The 16,256-nt window shown below is 47.8% G+C and overlaps 1 protein-coding gene across 7 annotated transcripts in view; it reads right to left on the bottom strand.

The window, feature by feature from the left end:
• TOX2 (TOX high mobility group box family member 2) overlaps positions 1-16,256 on the bottom strand; it is a 134,282-nt gene that overhangs the window by 64,607 nt on the left and 53,419 nt on the right. The window lies entirely within an intron of this gene.

Raw genomic sequence — 16,256 nt, 5'->3', positions numbered from 1 at the left:
ACTCAAAATGCTTCTTAAAAATAAATAATAAACCAAGCAAACAAATAAAAGCTCATACTATATATAAACAAAATGGAAATGAAAAAGCCATATTGTTAAAATTACATGTGGATTCTAAAGGAATGGGAGGGGGGAGGAATATCATTTTAAGTCTCTATTTACAGGCAGAATTCCCAAGCTGTGGCAACAGGGGTGAAGGAGGGAGTATAACACTCAGGCCCCTGCTGGTGGTTCTGACCCTGAAAAGCTTAGATCAGAGCCGACAGAGGCATCACAATGTGACAATGGCCGCCAGTCACATTGGCCATGAGTTTTGTTTACTAAAACTACATCTGGGAATAAACATGATAATCCCCATGTATTTTTACTTGAGAAATCATCTGACACTCTGAGTTTCAGGTAGCTTTCCGTACTGATATACCTGGGGGAGGGGAGGATGTTTCTGGAAAAACAAGCCATGAGTGGTGGAGTTCTCTTCTTTAGGAGGAAACAGTCCCAGCAAGGAGCAAGGCTGAAGATAACTTGGGACCTAAGCATTCCTGTAGGGGGGCGGGGGGGGGGGGAGACCTAAACACCAGGCATTACCCCATTTTATAGATAAGGAAGTTCATTTTTCCAGTAAGTGGCAGAGTTTCATTTATTTCAATAACATATTTTAAAATGTTTATTCATTTTTGAGAGAGTGAGCAGAGTGGGAGGGGCCAAGAGAGAGGAAAACTGAGGATGTGAAGCGGGCTCTGTGCTAACATCGGTGAGCAAGCTCGATGCAGGGCTCAAACTCAGGAGCTGTAAGATCATGAACTGAGCAGAAGTTGGATGCTCAACCGACTGAGCCACCTAGGCTCCCCTTAATAACATATTTTTTATAATCACCTATCCAAATGCCTCCTTGACACTTTCCCTTGGATGTCCTAGAGGACAGGTCAGCAAGCTTTTTCTGCAAAGGTACAGATAATAAATCTATTTTGGCTTGCGGGTCATGTAATCTCTGTCACTATTCAACTCTGTTGCTGTAGCATGGAAGTAGCCATAGACAATATTTAAACTAACAAATACAGCTGTGTTCCAATAAAACTTTATTTACAAACAACAAGTGGAGGGCCGGATTTGACCTATGAGGCCATGGTGTGCTGAATCTTGTCCTAAAGATGTTTTTCCTTCTGCATCAAACCTCTCCCATCTAACACACAATAAATAGTCTTGACTTAAAAAGAAAAAACATATTCACTATTCCTTTCACCAGAATGTATATTCTGCTATTTGGTCACTGATTAAGCCAGGACTAAGAACAGTGCCTTGCACATAGTAGGGCCTCAATAAACATTTGCTGAATGAAACAATACACGAATGAATGAAAATCAGGGATTGGACTGCTATAATCACAGTTGTATCTCTAGCACCTAGAATACTGCCTGTCACAAGGTAGCTACTCAGTAAATACTGTTCTGAATGAATGCATGCATAAATGACTTTACTGATGGCCTGCTGTTATACAGAGCTGGGCTCCTCACCACCTTCCCTGTAAGCTCTAAGAAGTCAGCAAACGTCTGACATGACCTTCCCCTTAGAAAGGCTTCTCAGAATGAAAAAACGTTCAGGAGGGCTTCCTGCTTCCCAGTTCTCATCTTAGTAATCATCTTCCTATGAAGGCGTTGTGTCCCAGCTCTCCCCCCGATGGGCTGGGTGACCTCGGGAAAGTCACTGCCCCTGTCTTCATGTCAGTTACACCACTGAGAGAGGGGCGCAAGGGATTTTTAAACCCAAATTGAATCCCTGTATGTGCCACTGGTGTGCAGGTCCACGGGCAGGCATGAGGCAGCACTAATTTTAAAAGCATTTTAAAATGATGAGTAGGCTCTCCAGTTGTTTCCGTGTTAAAATAGCTTCTGGGAAAAAAAAAACCTATGTCTATTTGCAGCCTTTTTTTCTTTTCCATCTCTACCTTTTGAAAACTACAGAAGTGGCATCATCTAAAATGTGCTAAGCCAGCTGCCTGAATATGAAGGCACTGAAGTTCTCAGAGACTGACCTTTGTGAGTGCTCTGAGGCCCTGTGACACACAGCTAAGTAGGCAATGCCCCCAGTCTAGGCCAGGGACACTGCCCTGCTCAGACCCTTCAAGGTTCACTGCCTTCAGAGCAAGATCCCCGTATCTTTCTGGCGCAGGAGGCCCCCTGGACCAGATCCTGCAACGTCACCTACACCAAGCATAGTGAGCCCACTGCAGCCCCCGGACAATGCACACTCTGGCATCGCCAGGCTCCTGCAGATGGTGGACCCTCCACTTGGGCCACTGTCTACCCCCAGGTGACACTTGCTCCTGCTCAGGATTACAACACCCTTGTGCCTTCCCAGGTGGTAGTACCAAGGACTACGCCCAGCACTCTGAGCCAACTCTGAGCCGAATGGAGGAAGGCCTCCTCCTATAGCCTGGAGTCCCATGCTCCTGTTAATATGCCCTCAAAGTCCCAACAGGAAACTGCAATCCAAAGCTCATCTACTCCCCTAAGGCTTACTGAGCAGCCCTCTGCGAACCAAGCTTATGCAGTCCTGCACTTTTGTTCAAATAATAATAACAGCAAGCAATTATACAAAGTGCATCCCTGTCCTACAGACTTTTCATACATGAATTTATCAGTCTCCACAATAACTGTATGAGGCAGGTGCAATTATTATACCCATTTCACAAAGGAAGAAACAGAGGCACTGAGAGTGAAACTTAATGGAAGTCACACCACTGGGGAGGGACAGAGCCCAGTTCCAACTCAAAAGTCAAGCTCAAGGGATCTGAATCCTGCCAACAACCACTAACGAGCTCAGGAGCATATCTCCTTTCAGTCGAGCCTTCCCATGAGGCTGCAGCACTGATTACCACACGTACTGTGGCCTCCTGAGAAGCCTTTTGGCTAAGACCAAGTGTGGAGCCTGAGGCACCCCATTAATGCAAACCTGGGCTCTCACGTATGGGAACTACAAGATGATTGACACTGTGTTGTTTTTAAATTTAAAAGTTTAGCTCCTGAATTAGCACCCTTAATGACTCTGTGATGCTGCACCTTTAGAAATCGCAGGGACTGGGGGCTCCCAAGTGCAATGTTGAGGCTCTGTGTTGATTCTGTCTCCACAGGTGGCTCTGGCTGCATCCTCCCTGTTCTCTGACTGTTCCTCTCTGGTGGTCCTCCCGGTGGGCCTACGCCTGTGCTCCACCTGCCTTATGAACCCTAATTCCTCTTAATGCGTGACGGAGACAGTGTCCTGTAGGCCCTGCTTCTCAACCTGTAATGTGCACACAGATCACCTGCCGAACTTGATAAAACGCAGGCTGTGGTTTAGGAGGCTGGGGTGTGACTTGACATGCTGCGTTTCCAACACGCTCAGGGGAAGCTGCTGGTCTGTGGGTCACAGTGCGGCCCACAATGCCTTAGGCACTAAAAGCATACACTTTGACCCGGGCAGACCATGATTCAAATTCCAATTCTGTCACATCCTAGGTAGGAGTCCTCAAACTCTGAGAGGTAGAAAGATCTACCCAAGGTCACATAATAAATGACAGTTACACGGAACCTCAAACAGAACCCTGTGTTCTGACTTCCAGGGCAGAGTCCTGAAACTGGGGCTAACCCCACCGTCCTGAGCTCTGGGCCTGGACGTGTCTGGGTATGTGCATGCACAACCCTTGTGTGCTCGCATACAAATTTACACATGCAAGCAGATGTGTGTGCAGACATGCACAAATGTGTGGATCAATGTGTCTAAACATCAGCACTTGTGCCAGTGGATTTGTGAGAGCCGTCCATTCATTCATTCATTCCCTGGCCATTTTCTTTCCCTTGCCATTTTTTAACTCAGGTCCTACTATGTGCCAGGTCTTTGTTCCCATGATGCCAACAGTCTAGAAGGGAGGCAGCCATTAAACAAATAAACACAAATAACAATCTAATTTGTGTGCACATCTGTGTATAAAGCCCCAAGAGCTGGGTGCTATTATTATTGCCATTTCACTGAGGAAACAGAGGCACCAAGAGGTTAAGTAACTTGCTCAGCGTCACAAAGCATGCTTCATGCGTGAAAAGGTATATATCAGCAAGCATGCCCACGTGAGCACGAGGTGCACATGTATTGTATTTGCATATGAATGTGTCTGTGTACAAACATGGGTGTATCTGCACGTGCCCAGAGGTACTTCCCCTCAGATATCCTCACATACTGCATAACCAAGGTTTCCTGGCGCCACAACACAGCATCACAAACACACACACATGCACACATACTTTCTTTTCTTAGATGTTCATATTTTTGGTTATTTCCTAAAATTCTGTAGAGATGGGAGTGAAGGTCAGGGCCTGTGGAACTGAGCTGATCCAGATAAGCCCACGCCACCCGTTTCCCTGGAGTGAGCCGCGGCGGGAGCGATTTCACAGTTCATCATCTGTTATGAGGCGAACAGTCCTTCCCCTCCCAGCCAGTTAAATATGTTGGCCAGGCTCTGAAGGGTCAGTCCGTCCACAGGCCTACTGGGAACACACCATACAAGATACCTGGCGAGGTCGCCTTCCCCATCTTACCATGTCTCTAAAAATGGGGACATCGGTGCAAATACCTTGAAATTCTTTACCCTTTTTTAAAGCACAGATACCAACAGAAAGTGTACAAGTTTTAAGTACACAGCTGAAGGATGATCCTCACGGAGTGAACAGACTGATGGCAACAGCACCATACCAGACCTCTGACGCCCCTCAAGACGCCTCACCACCCGCCCCCTAAGTGGTGTCACCACCATTCAGAGTTTTTACCACCACAGATTGGTTTTGCCTGTTCACATGCTTTAAGTCAGTGGAATCATCTAGAATGTTCTGTTTTTGTGTCTGGCTTCTTCCCTCCACCTGGGGTTTGTGAGATCCACCCATATTGTTGCATGTGGTTATAAACTGCTGGTTCTTGTATGCTGCACAACACTCCACCGTGTAAGAATATCCTGCGATCACAACACTCCACCGCGTAAGAATATCCTGCAACCATTCACGCAGTCTTCTGTGGATGGGCATTTGGATTGTTTCCAGTTTTGTGCTTTTATGAAAAGTGCCACGATGGACATTCTTCTACATGTCTTTTGGTGAACAGATGAGTGTGTTCCCGTTGAGCGAACACCTAGGAGCTGCATTCTTGGGTCACAGAGCTTCAGACACTGAGAAATGGTTTTCCAAAGTGGCTGTGCTAATTCACACAACAATGCATCCTCCACATTCTTGCTACCTTGGTATTTTCTGTCTTTTCTGTTTTCTACCTTTAGTGGTGGTGGTGGTGGTGGTGGGGAGCAGTTAATGCATTCCAAAATGCTTCCTCACCCCTTCTCCTGCCGTTCGGCTCACATTGGTCTCTGGCTCCTCATCAGAGCCATGAGCGTTGGCTATATGAGAGATTGAGAGATCGGGCGTCTGGACCACTTGAAGGCTTCTTAATGTTAACGAGCTGTGAATCAAGGCCTGAAAGACCCAGCTGTCCCCTGGCACACTGGGCTGGAGGCTGGTCTAATGGAGGGGGCTGGGAAGGGGTCCCACATCTTCAGTGCAGACAACTTCCAGGAGGCATCTACTATCTTTGTTATTTGAGGGGTAACATTCCTTAGCACACTTAAAAAACAAGATAGTTCCAATATCATCTTTTCAATTTCAGCCCTTAATGCGATTTGATTTGTATTAGATGAAATAGCTGCCTGCCCCCCGCCCCCACCCCACTGGTATCTCTGATGCCACATTGACTTCTGGTCCACCACACACCCTAGATGGATGACTGTGGGTAGGCTGTTTTTTCTTCCTGAAAATCAGTTTTTTCATCTGTAAAATGGATACTTTACTAGCACCTCATGCAACTGTCATTTGCCATGGACCAAACACTATAATAAAAACTTAGGGTATAAATACATTTTATTTACTTATTACTCCCTGCATCACTCTGAAGAACTTCTAAAGACAAAATTGAGGTTCAGGAAAGCTGGTTGGTCTGTCCAAGGTCACCCAGTCCTGAAACTTGAAGACCATAATTTGAGCCCAGGTCTGTCTGTCTTCTCTCGTCATTACCCTTATAACGCACCCGACTACCAGCATCTCCTTCCAGTCGGCAGTGTGGGCCACTGGCCACCATCTCCAAGGGTCCCTTAGCATTGGTGCTAAGTCAGGGAGGAGAGCTCTGGCCTGCTGGAGAGACCACAGTCCCTCCTAGAGACTCTAGGAGGTGGAGGAAGCCAATCCCTTGGCTACAGATATAACCTAGAGGCCCTCATTCACAGACACAAAAAACAGGACTCAGAGAGGACAAATGACCTACCCAAGGGCACACAGTGAAAGAGGCTAAAGAGGGCTAGACCCAGGCTCCTGACCCTCCAGAAGCTAAGGAAGGACCCTGCATCATTTTGGAAAGGTCCCACCTCTGGCTTCATTTCTACTTCCTAACAACAGGGTTAGCTTTCATGTCGCAATGAACAAATGTGTTACAACAGAGGGCTCTCCCACACCGCCCAGCAAAGACCCAGACCCTAGAGAAGATGCTGAGTTCAAGGTGACTGAGTGAGAGAGAGGTGCTGTTTTAAAGAAAATCCTTACATTTCCAACGCTCTGCTGTTCCCTCCCCCAACCCATAAACTTCCTACACCATCTTCATTGTTTCCATCCCCTTTAGAGAGAGGGAACATTTCCAGGGATTCAATTTCTCGCATAATAGTTGGAAGGAAACAAAACTATATGCTGTAAACATTCACGGCATTGTATGAAAAACATCTTTACTTCCGGGGAGGTGTAAATGCAGAGCAAGACCCCCCACCCCCAAGCCCATTCCCTAACGCCTCCATGCCTGCCCCCTCAAATATTTAAACATCTCACAGCCAGGAATGCAGAGTTTTAAAGCGAATATATTTTTAGCCGCTGGAATGCAAAATGAAGATCGGTGAGGTGTAAGTACCAACTCCTTCTCAGCGGTTTTCTCTCAATGAAAACAAGAGAGGCTCGTCCATTTTTCTAAGCACGTGTGTAGGACTGATGAGGGAAGGCTCATTAGTTCAGTCTGACATATACTCAATTCTCTCCATACACATAGGATGGGTTTTTTTTCCCCTCCTTGCATTTTATTCTCCAGCTGCGAAATGATATTAAATTTCATCAGATTTGAACAAAATCTATGGTCTTGAAACAGTTTCCTTCAAGCCCCCTTCATATTTATTCAGAATTCATGAATCATGTTCCGATAACACAACCATAATTATTTTTAAAGTGTGATGTTTGTGGCTTTAATAGGAAATGCTTGCAAAAGGCCTTTTCTCTTTGATTGTTTGTAATCTTAGCAGTAATCACTGCCGGTCCCTTCTCGGCACCAGGGCCAGCAAAACACAATTTCATTTTAATATGAATCGCAAGCTCTTCACCCAGGTTTTAATTAAAGCAATAAAAGCCCCGTCGTCTCTGCCCTTTACGATGTACACAGATTCAGGGGCCGGAGGTACGAAGCCCAGATTCTTAGATTTAAACAGTGACAGGAGGGAGGCCTGCCTCAGGTGCACTTACTATGTGTGCATTTATTCCCGCCGCATTGTTTGTTTGTTTGTTTCAAAAAGACTCCATCACTTCCCTGTCTCTCTGCTCTGCAGGTTTCTCATCTGTAACATGGGATAGCAACAGTAGTTACCTGGTAGAGTTCATGGACAACATTTAGCTCCAGTGCCTGAGCCCAAGGAAATGCACTATGAATACAGGAGCAGCAGCAGCATGGGCTGGGAAAATCCCACAGACCTTCTACCCTCATAATGCAGACGAGGAATAGGCTGGGAGAGATAATCAACACAGAAGAAGGAAATGGAGCAGACAGAACCCAGAACTCAGAGCTCTGGGTTTTCCTCCATTCTGGGCATCCCACACCGACCCTTGCTGGAAGGAGGTTGTAGGTGTAACTGACCAGCTCTGGTCTTCTGGGTTCCTAGTTACACCATGGACCCCCTCTAGGCCTATGCTTGATCCAGTTGGTAAGAAAAACAGACCAGGCATCGTTGGGGATCTATGGAGGAAGCTGGCCGTACACACACAGTGGTGTGCAGACCCAGTAGCAAGAATCTGCTTAACTCAAAGTCCTTGCGTGCCTGCTGTGTGCCCAGTGTGGTGCAAGGCACCGCGAGGGCTCATTTGGTAGCATGGGAATCTGGGCCTTTATGACAGAACTCCACACATCAGCACTCGCTCTGCTGGAATATTACAAAGGGTTGCAAGGGGAGCAGCAGGTGCGCAGAGCCCACACTGGACACAGCTCACACCTGGCAGTGCTGATGGTTGGTGGTGCTGACCATGTTCCATAGGTCCTAGAGTTCCCCAAGGAGCACCTCAAATGTGAGCCCCCTGAACCTCTCCCCTCACAAATTGTCCCTGGACCCACTGGGATTCTTACTCTAAGGACAAAACATTCCCTATTTCCCCAGAGCTTCTTAGAACATGTCTTCTACTCACTTCCTGTCTCCGTGGATGAGCTGCCCATTCCCCCCTGCTCACCATCTCAGGCTGGAAGGCAGGCTTGCCATCCTCCTCCGTCTCCACTGCCCCACCTGCACCACCGTCCATGTTCCCCACGAATCCCACCCCACCCCACTCAGCTCCATCAACATCCCCAAGTGCTGCTCACACACCTTCTGCGTGTCCCCCTACCCGACACACTCCGGGCTCTGGCTTCCCATCTACCCCACCTCAGCTTCATCCTGGGTCCCTCCAATCCAGCCACCATGCCGATGCTGGGCTCTGTTCCACTCTGTGTCAGCTGCCCCCTCCCCAGGTACACCCAGGACCCCGGCAATGCCCACAACTGCTTCTCCGAATCATCACCCGCTTTCCACTCCATGACTAAGATGTTCTCACTGCCCAGCTTCCTCTTACCCAGCTGAGATTCCCTGGTCTTTCATTTCAGTCTCTCTTTTGAAAAAAAAAAAAAAAAGCTGGAGTGTCCTGGTGCACCTGCCTGACAAGTCCTTACTGTGGATTCACCCAACTGTCTGTCCCCATGGCACCCATGCCAAAAGCTCAGTGTCCCACAGGCCACACAAGTATCCTGGACCTTCTCCACCCACTTAGACCTCTGGCACCCTGACTCAGCAGGCGACCTGCCCACCAGTCTCTTGGAGAAGACAGGTGCTTTCAGGTGCAGGCGTCCTCTCTCCTGGGGAGCCTTCTATAGTGACACACTCCTTTCCACTTTGTCCCCACTCCTGGCCAAGTCAGACCACAGCTTCCACCTCTGGGCAGACCCAGCCCCTCCCACCTTCTTTCTCCCAAAACTTAAACCATCAATGAATGATTCCCTCTCCTGAACGCCAAACTTTATCCTCTCTATTGGATGCCTTCCATTGACAATGAAACATTCTAAAGACCCTCTTGTCTTAAAAAAAAAAAAAAAAAAAGTCCCTCGTTTGGAGTCCTCTTCCCATTATGCTATGGCCCTTGCCCTGGTCCCGAGCAGCCAGACTTCACATACAAATTGTCTGCACACACCGTTTATATCCTTAATGCACGCTCCCTTCCTGGTCTACCCTGGGGCCTGCGTGAAGCCCACTACACATCAAGCTGCCTTTTCTGAGATCCAGGATGACTTCCTGGTTCTTAAAACCATTGGACTATTGAATGCTGAAAATGAACTGAGAGTTGAAGGGGAAGGGGGAGGGGGGAAGAGAGGTGGTGGTGATGGAGGAGGGCACTTAAGGGGAAGAGCACTGGGTGTTATATGGAAAACAATTTGACAATAAAATATTATGGAAAAAAAACCCCATTGGACACATTTTGACTCTTACCCCAACGGATCCCTCAGACTCATCTGACTCTCTCCTTGTTTACATTTTATTCAACTTTTTGAGATAATCATCCCTATGGTTTAAAATCCCTAAAATAAAAAAACAGAGGACCATGGGGAGGGGAAGGGGGGAAAAAGAGTTAGGGAGAGGGAGGGAGGCAACATGAGAGACTCTTGAATACTGAAAACAAACTGAGGGCTGAGGGGGGAGGGGGGAAGGGGAAGGGGGAGATGGGCATGGAGGAGGGCACTTGTGGGGAAGAGCACTGGGTGTTATATGGAAACCAACTTGACAATAAACTATAAAAAATAAATAAATAAAAAGGTACAATGAAAAATCTCTTTTCCACCCCTGTCCACCTGCCCAGTTTCCATAACACACACACACACACACACACACACACACACACACACACACACCCCACCCCCACCACCACCGCACATATACACATACACAAACACACATACAAATGTGAACACGCACATATAGGTACACACACCATGTACAAAGCCACTGGCTTCCAGAGTTACTTTACTCAAATACAAGCACCTAGAAACACATTCTCCCCACCTTTTCTCACAAATGGTAACATATTGTACTTAATACTGACCACCTTGCCTCTTTTCAGTAAATAATGTATCTAAAGAACTTCTATAGCTCTTAGCTTTCTTCTTTCTTTACAGCCATAGAGTATCCCACTTGATAGATGTACGTGATTTAATGAACCAGGCTCACATTTTTGCATAGATGGGGTGTTGCCAGTATTTTGCCACCATGCCAATACCTAAATGAGTAATCTTGAAGCCACTACTTCTCATGTGAGCAAATACATCTGTGGGATATACTTCCAAAAGGGAAGTTGCCGGGTTAAAGGTCAGTGCATTTGTAATTTTGATAGATGTTGCCAATTTGCTCTCCAGAGGCTTATACCAATTACTCTGCCTTCGAGCAATGTGCAAAAGTGCCTGTTTCCCCACAGGGGCTCCAACAAAATGTATTATCAAACCTTTGGATTTTTGTCCAAGAGGGGAAAAAGGGTAGTTTTGATTCTCTTTTATGAACTAATTTTAGCACCTTTTCATAAATGTAAGGTCCATTTTCATTTTGTTCTGTAAACTATTGGTTCATGTCTCCCACCTGTTTTTCTACCAGGGTTTTGAGTTGATTTCTGGGGACTCTTTATATATTTATACTCTGAGTTGAAAATAATTTTGCCCAATTTTTCACTTGTCTTTTGACTTTATTTATGCTGTTTTAGCCATACAGATGTTGTTTTTCATTTTTATTTGTGGTCAGATTTTTAAGTCTTATCTTCTATGACTTTGAGTCATAGAAATGTCTTTCCCACTCCAAAGTTGTAAAGTATAGCCTAAAGGCTTCTTTTTCTGGTGTCTTTATGGTTTCCGTGTGTACATATAGATCTTTGATTTATTTAAAAGATATCCTTTGACAGGGAAGAAGCTGTGGATCCAACATCGTTTTTCCCCAGATCCCTGACCTCCATCTCAGAACACTCTGCCCTTGGCTTCAAAGCCGCCATGTTCTCCTCTTATTTCTCTAGTCCCTACTTCTCAGCCTATTTCACAGTCTTCCCCTCCTCCACTTTGCTTTCAAATACTGGAGCTCAACATTTAAGACTCATTGGTTCTCTGCTCTTCTCTGTGGTTCTCACTCTTTTCTTTCTGTCTTTGCAAATGTCATCCTCACCAAGGGCTAAGAACTTCCAAGTTCATTTTCCCTAGAAGTTCCCGACTCGCACAACCATCTACGTACTCGGACATCTCCCCTTGGATGAGTGTCTCAAAAGTAACGTGTCCAAGTCTGACCTTGTCAAACCTGCGCCTCCCCAGGCCTTCTCCCACTCACAAAATGATACCACCATGCTGGGAAATGCGCCATGCTAGAAGCCTGGGAGGCATCCTTTACTCCTTCACTTCTCTCTCCCTCTAGATCCACCTGTTGTCAAGATGTACTAACTTTATTTCCAAAACAGATCCCAGGTCCATCCACTTATTTCCATCTCCTCTGCTTCTACCAGCATAGAGAACACCATCCTTCACTTCCCCTCCCCTGTGGTCTCTCTGTATCCACTCTTGCCACTGAGAGCTGTTAAAACTGCACTATTTGATCATGCCATTCAATCTCAATCTCTCCCTTTCTCACTAACAAAGCCCAGTGAGTTGCTTTGACTAATAGAATGTGATGAATGTAGTCATGTGCCAATTCTCTTCCCTCCTTCTTTCCTTCTCTCTCTGTCACACACACACACACACACACACACACACACACACACACACAGTGTCCTTTCAATAATCTTAGCACGAAGTCAGAAATCTACAGCAGAAGTCATATTTATAGCCATGGGAGTGGAAAATTCTACCTACAGCCAGGAAGGGTGGACTGAGGGGGTGACATTTGCAGTGCCCCGGGAAGAACAAATAGGCACTTGCTGGGTGAAAATGGCTATGGGATTCCTATCAGAATCCGTGCATAAAAAAGGGACAGAGCTATACATGAGCATGAGAGGTGACCAGAGATTCATCTGTGTAACCAAAGCATTATTTATGATAAGAAAAACATGGAAAGAAGGCCCAGCTAGTTTTACAGAACACTGGCAGTTTTTATACTATCTTAGGTTAGATTCCTTTGAAGTAGAACCTGAGAGGGGGATTCCTATGACACCGGCATTCCTTTTGGAAGGGACTCAGAAGGGAGAGAAGCAGGACAGAGCAGGGGAAGGAGCTAGGCAAGGTGGCCATGCCAGCTGGAGCTCGGTGGGGAGCTGTAGAATTGCTCCCTGCACAAGTCGAGGACCTTCCTGGTTTTCTAGACCATCCCCCACACCCCTCCCCGTTCACAGTTCCCATCTGGCAGAGGCCAAGCCTCCAGAGAAGGGGCAGCTGTGAATAGTTAGCAGCCAGCACTCACAACAGCTGGGCAAGGGGTGCCCTGGCTTGGTGACGGGAATCCACAACATCACGTCGGGTACTGACACCACCCTGGGAGGCAGAAGTTACTCCTCCCGTTTGACGGAGCTGACACAGCTTGCACAGGGTTATAGTGAGCGTCTGGCTGGGATGTGCAAGAGCTGGATTTGAATCTCGGTCTGCTGAGGCCACAGCCAGCTATTCTCCTCGTCACCCGCATCCCAGGAAGAGGGAGACTCTTCCCCGCATCACACAAGCAGGAAATATTATCCTTGTAACTCCTGGCCAGGGCCTGCTCTCAACAGGGGAAAAGCTGATCTCTACCAGCCTCCCCCCACCCCCGCCTCCGGCCCCCAGAAGCTGCTGATGAACCACAAGCCATGCCTGAGAAGTGCATTTCGGTCTCAGACCACCCAGGCAGGTCTGGTGCGAAAGAAACACAGGGTCCAGGGAGGGAGAAAGGGGATACTGTATGAAAGCTAAGGCAACCCGACAGGAATTTTGTGGAAATGTGCACAAACCAAACAACAAAGGATGCATTTGCGAAAGAAACTTCAAGCCCCTAAGAGCTGGTTTGAAAGTTTTGAACAGAGGGCACGGCCGGCTGATACATGCGCCATAGGAACCTGTGTCTCAATCAAGTTTCTAAATAAAGAAGGTGGTGTTTCAGGAGAAGGTTACATTCAAGAACAGGTTTTTAACATGATGAAATGGTATGTTCGCAAAGCAAACGTCTCCCAGAAATGGCTTCCTGCTTACATCTGGAGCTTTGCACATAATAGGTGCCCAATAAACGTTTGCTGAATGGGTGAACTTCATGGTTAAAAGGCATTTTATGCCATTTAGAGTGTTTGTACTCTGAATCCACTACTGGCGAGGAGGCCCTCGTTATGCCCACATGTTTATGTCAGTCCCCATGTCTGGGACCATGAAATTCCTGCAGCTGGTGAGGCACCGCACCATGACAGGGCATTCACATACATACGTGAGTGTGTGGGTTCAAGAAAGCACTTCGGGGAAAAGACTGGAAGAAAAAATTAAGAAGTAGGGGTCCTGGAACCGCACCAAGCCGCTGCAGACCGCACGTCCTGGAAGAGCCCGCTATCCTCCGGTACAACCAGCGTGAACAACACACTGCACGCCCTGCGAGTCAACCAGCGTGAACAACACGCCGCACGCCCTGCGAATAGCAGTTTGTTAAAAGACCACACAGTACTTTGCAGCTCCTCCCATCAAACAGGTGGCATCTACTTCCCTATTCCTTGAGTCTAGGCTGGCTCTGTGACTTGCTTTGACTGAGAGAATGTGCTAGAAGTAGTCATGTGCCAGTTCTAATCCTAGACCTCGACAAGTCTTGCAGCTTCTGCTCTTGTAGCTCTGGGAACCCTTCTCCAACCACGTGAACAACCTCAGGCTAGCCTGTGGGGGGACAAGAGACCATCTGGAACAGGAGTGAGTCTCTATATACAAACAGCACACAGCTGACCTGGCAGCTTACAGCCGCCACTTGTATGGGTCCTAGCCATGCCCAGAAGAGCCATCCAGCTGAACCCAACCACTGGATGCCAACCAGGGAATTATGAACTAGATAAATATTTGTTGTTGTAAGATGCTAAGTTTTGACATGCTTCCCTCTTTTTTAATACTTACTTTTGAGAGACAGAGCGAGAGCATGAGCGGTGGAGGGCAAGAGAGAGTGAGACACAGAACTGGAAGCAGGCTTCAGGCTCCAGCACAGAGCCTGATGCAGGGCTTGAACCCACGAACCGTGAGATCATGATCTGAGCCAAAGTCAGATGCTCAATTGACTGAAGCACCCCAGTTCTGACATGCTTCTTATGCAGCAAAAGCCAACTGGCACAGTGTAAGAGTCTAGACTGTAATTGCTAAATCTGTTCACATCCAGCTTGGCTCATGGCACCAGGGTACTGAGTCAATTTTCAGGGAAACCTGATGTGTTCTTTATAAAGTGCTAAATTAGGGAGACTCTGAGAGACAGGACATGAGACTTAAAGGGATCCTTGGGGAATCCAACTGCCTCATTTCACTGTCATGGAAATTAAAGTCCAGAAGAGAGAAGGAGCCACATTTACCCATTATGCAAACCTTTCCAGAATGCCTTCTGCGTGCCAGGCTTTGTAACACATTGGGGGACACAGCAGGGAGGGCACTGTCAGATGTGGAAACCAGGTATTTACCAAGTCATCACACAGATAATCAGGTGACCACAAACAGTAACGAATGCCATGAATTAAAGGAGACAGTGCCACAAGAGAGAATCAAGGGGAGGGAACCTAATTTGGATTTCAGGGTCACCAACAGCTTTCTGAGAAAATGACCTTTAGGCTGAAGCAAGTCGGTGGCAGGCCTGAGGGGGAACGGAGCGTCCCCATCATGGCAGGGTGGTGTGTGGAGCTGGGAGCCCCAGGTGTCCCACTCCCTGGACGAGCCAGTCAACATCCTCTAGCCTCAGCTTCCTCATCTATAAAATGGGATTAATGGCGACCTACTACTTCTCAAGACCGTTGTGAAATGACCAAGGAAAAGGCTTTGCAACGGTGAAATGCTGGGCGGGCAGGTGAGGGCCCTGCTGTTAACAGCTTGTTGGGACACTCATTTGCCCCGCATCTCCTCTCCGAAGGACTGCGCTCCCCTGCTGGAGCCTGGAGCAGACACGGAGCCCCATGGAGCCCCCCTTCCGTTCTCGTGGGAGTACAGTGCCAACACTCTCCATCAGGGTTTGAGCCACACCGACCCCACCGTGCTATGGCTCAGACAGCCAGGGCCAGCATGTGAGCAAGATGCACCTGAAACACTGTGAAAGGGCTCCGATAAGATGTCCAGGGGAAGCTCTGCTCTTTTGAGACAACCACATTCCAAGCTGATTACGGACAATTAAATGACTTCAGTGGTCTCTTCCAAAATGAGCATTTCCAGGACCTGGAGTCTTGCCCAGCAGAGTGTCACTCAGGTTGGCACAAGTCAGTGCCATACAAAGGCTCTTCAGCAGCACCGTGATGCTCACTTGGTCACAGGCCAAAGAAGGGCCATGGCATGGTGGTCCCAGCATGAGCATGCCTGCCGTGGCAGGGGAGGGGCATGCAGCACCCCGCAGTGGAGCTGAGAGGATCTTTCCTCACTGGCAGTGTGCCCCTACGGGCCACGGGTCCACACTTTACTCATCTGTGTCTGCCACTGGGCCTGTCACATAGGAGGGCTCCATCAATGTTTGTGAATTAATAGGGTTCTGGTTCCCCAGCTGGAAAATGTGGGCCCAGCTGCCCAATTTAGACTGCCACAGTCAGAGGATGGAGGTCAGCCCCAGGGACAGGCTTGTCCTCCCGCTCACCAACTTCCTCTGTACCCTGGGCTGCTGCCACACGGTATGCACGAACTATCCTCCAGGCTGCCACAGTCTGCAGTGAGGACCTCCCCAGCATCCCAGTCTGTGGTGAGGACCTCCCCAGCATCCCAGTATCCCAGTCTGTGGTGAGAACCCTCCCCAGCATCCCAGTCTG

Source organism: Suricata suricatta, chromosome 12 (genome assembly GCF_006229205.1).
Source record: "Suricata suricatta isolate VVHF042 chromosome 12, meerkat_22Aug2017_6uvM2_HiC, whole genome shotgun sequence".
In the NCBI taxonomy this organism is placed as follows: Eukaryota; Metazoa; Chordata; class Mammalia; order Carnivora; family Herpestidae; genus Suricata; species Suricata suricatta.
The sequence above is the reverse complement of the archived record's forward strand: the minus strand, read 5'-3'. Positions and strand labels throughout refer to the sequence as shown.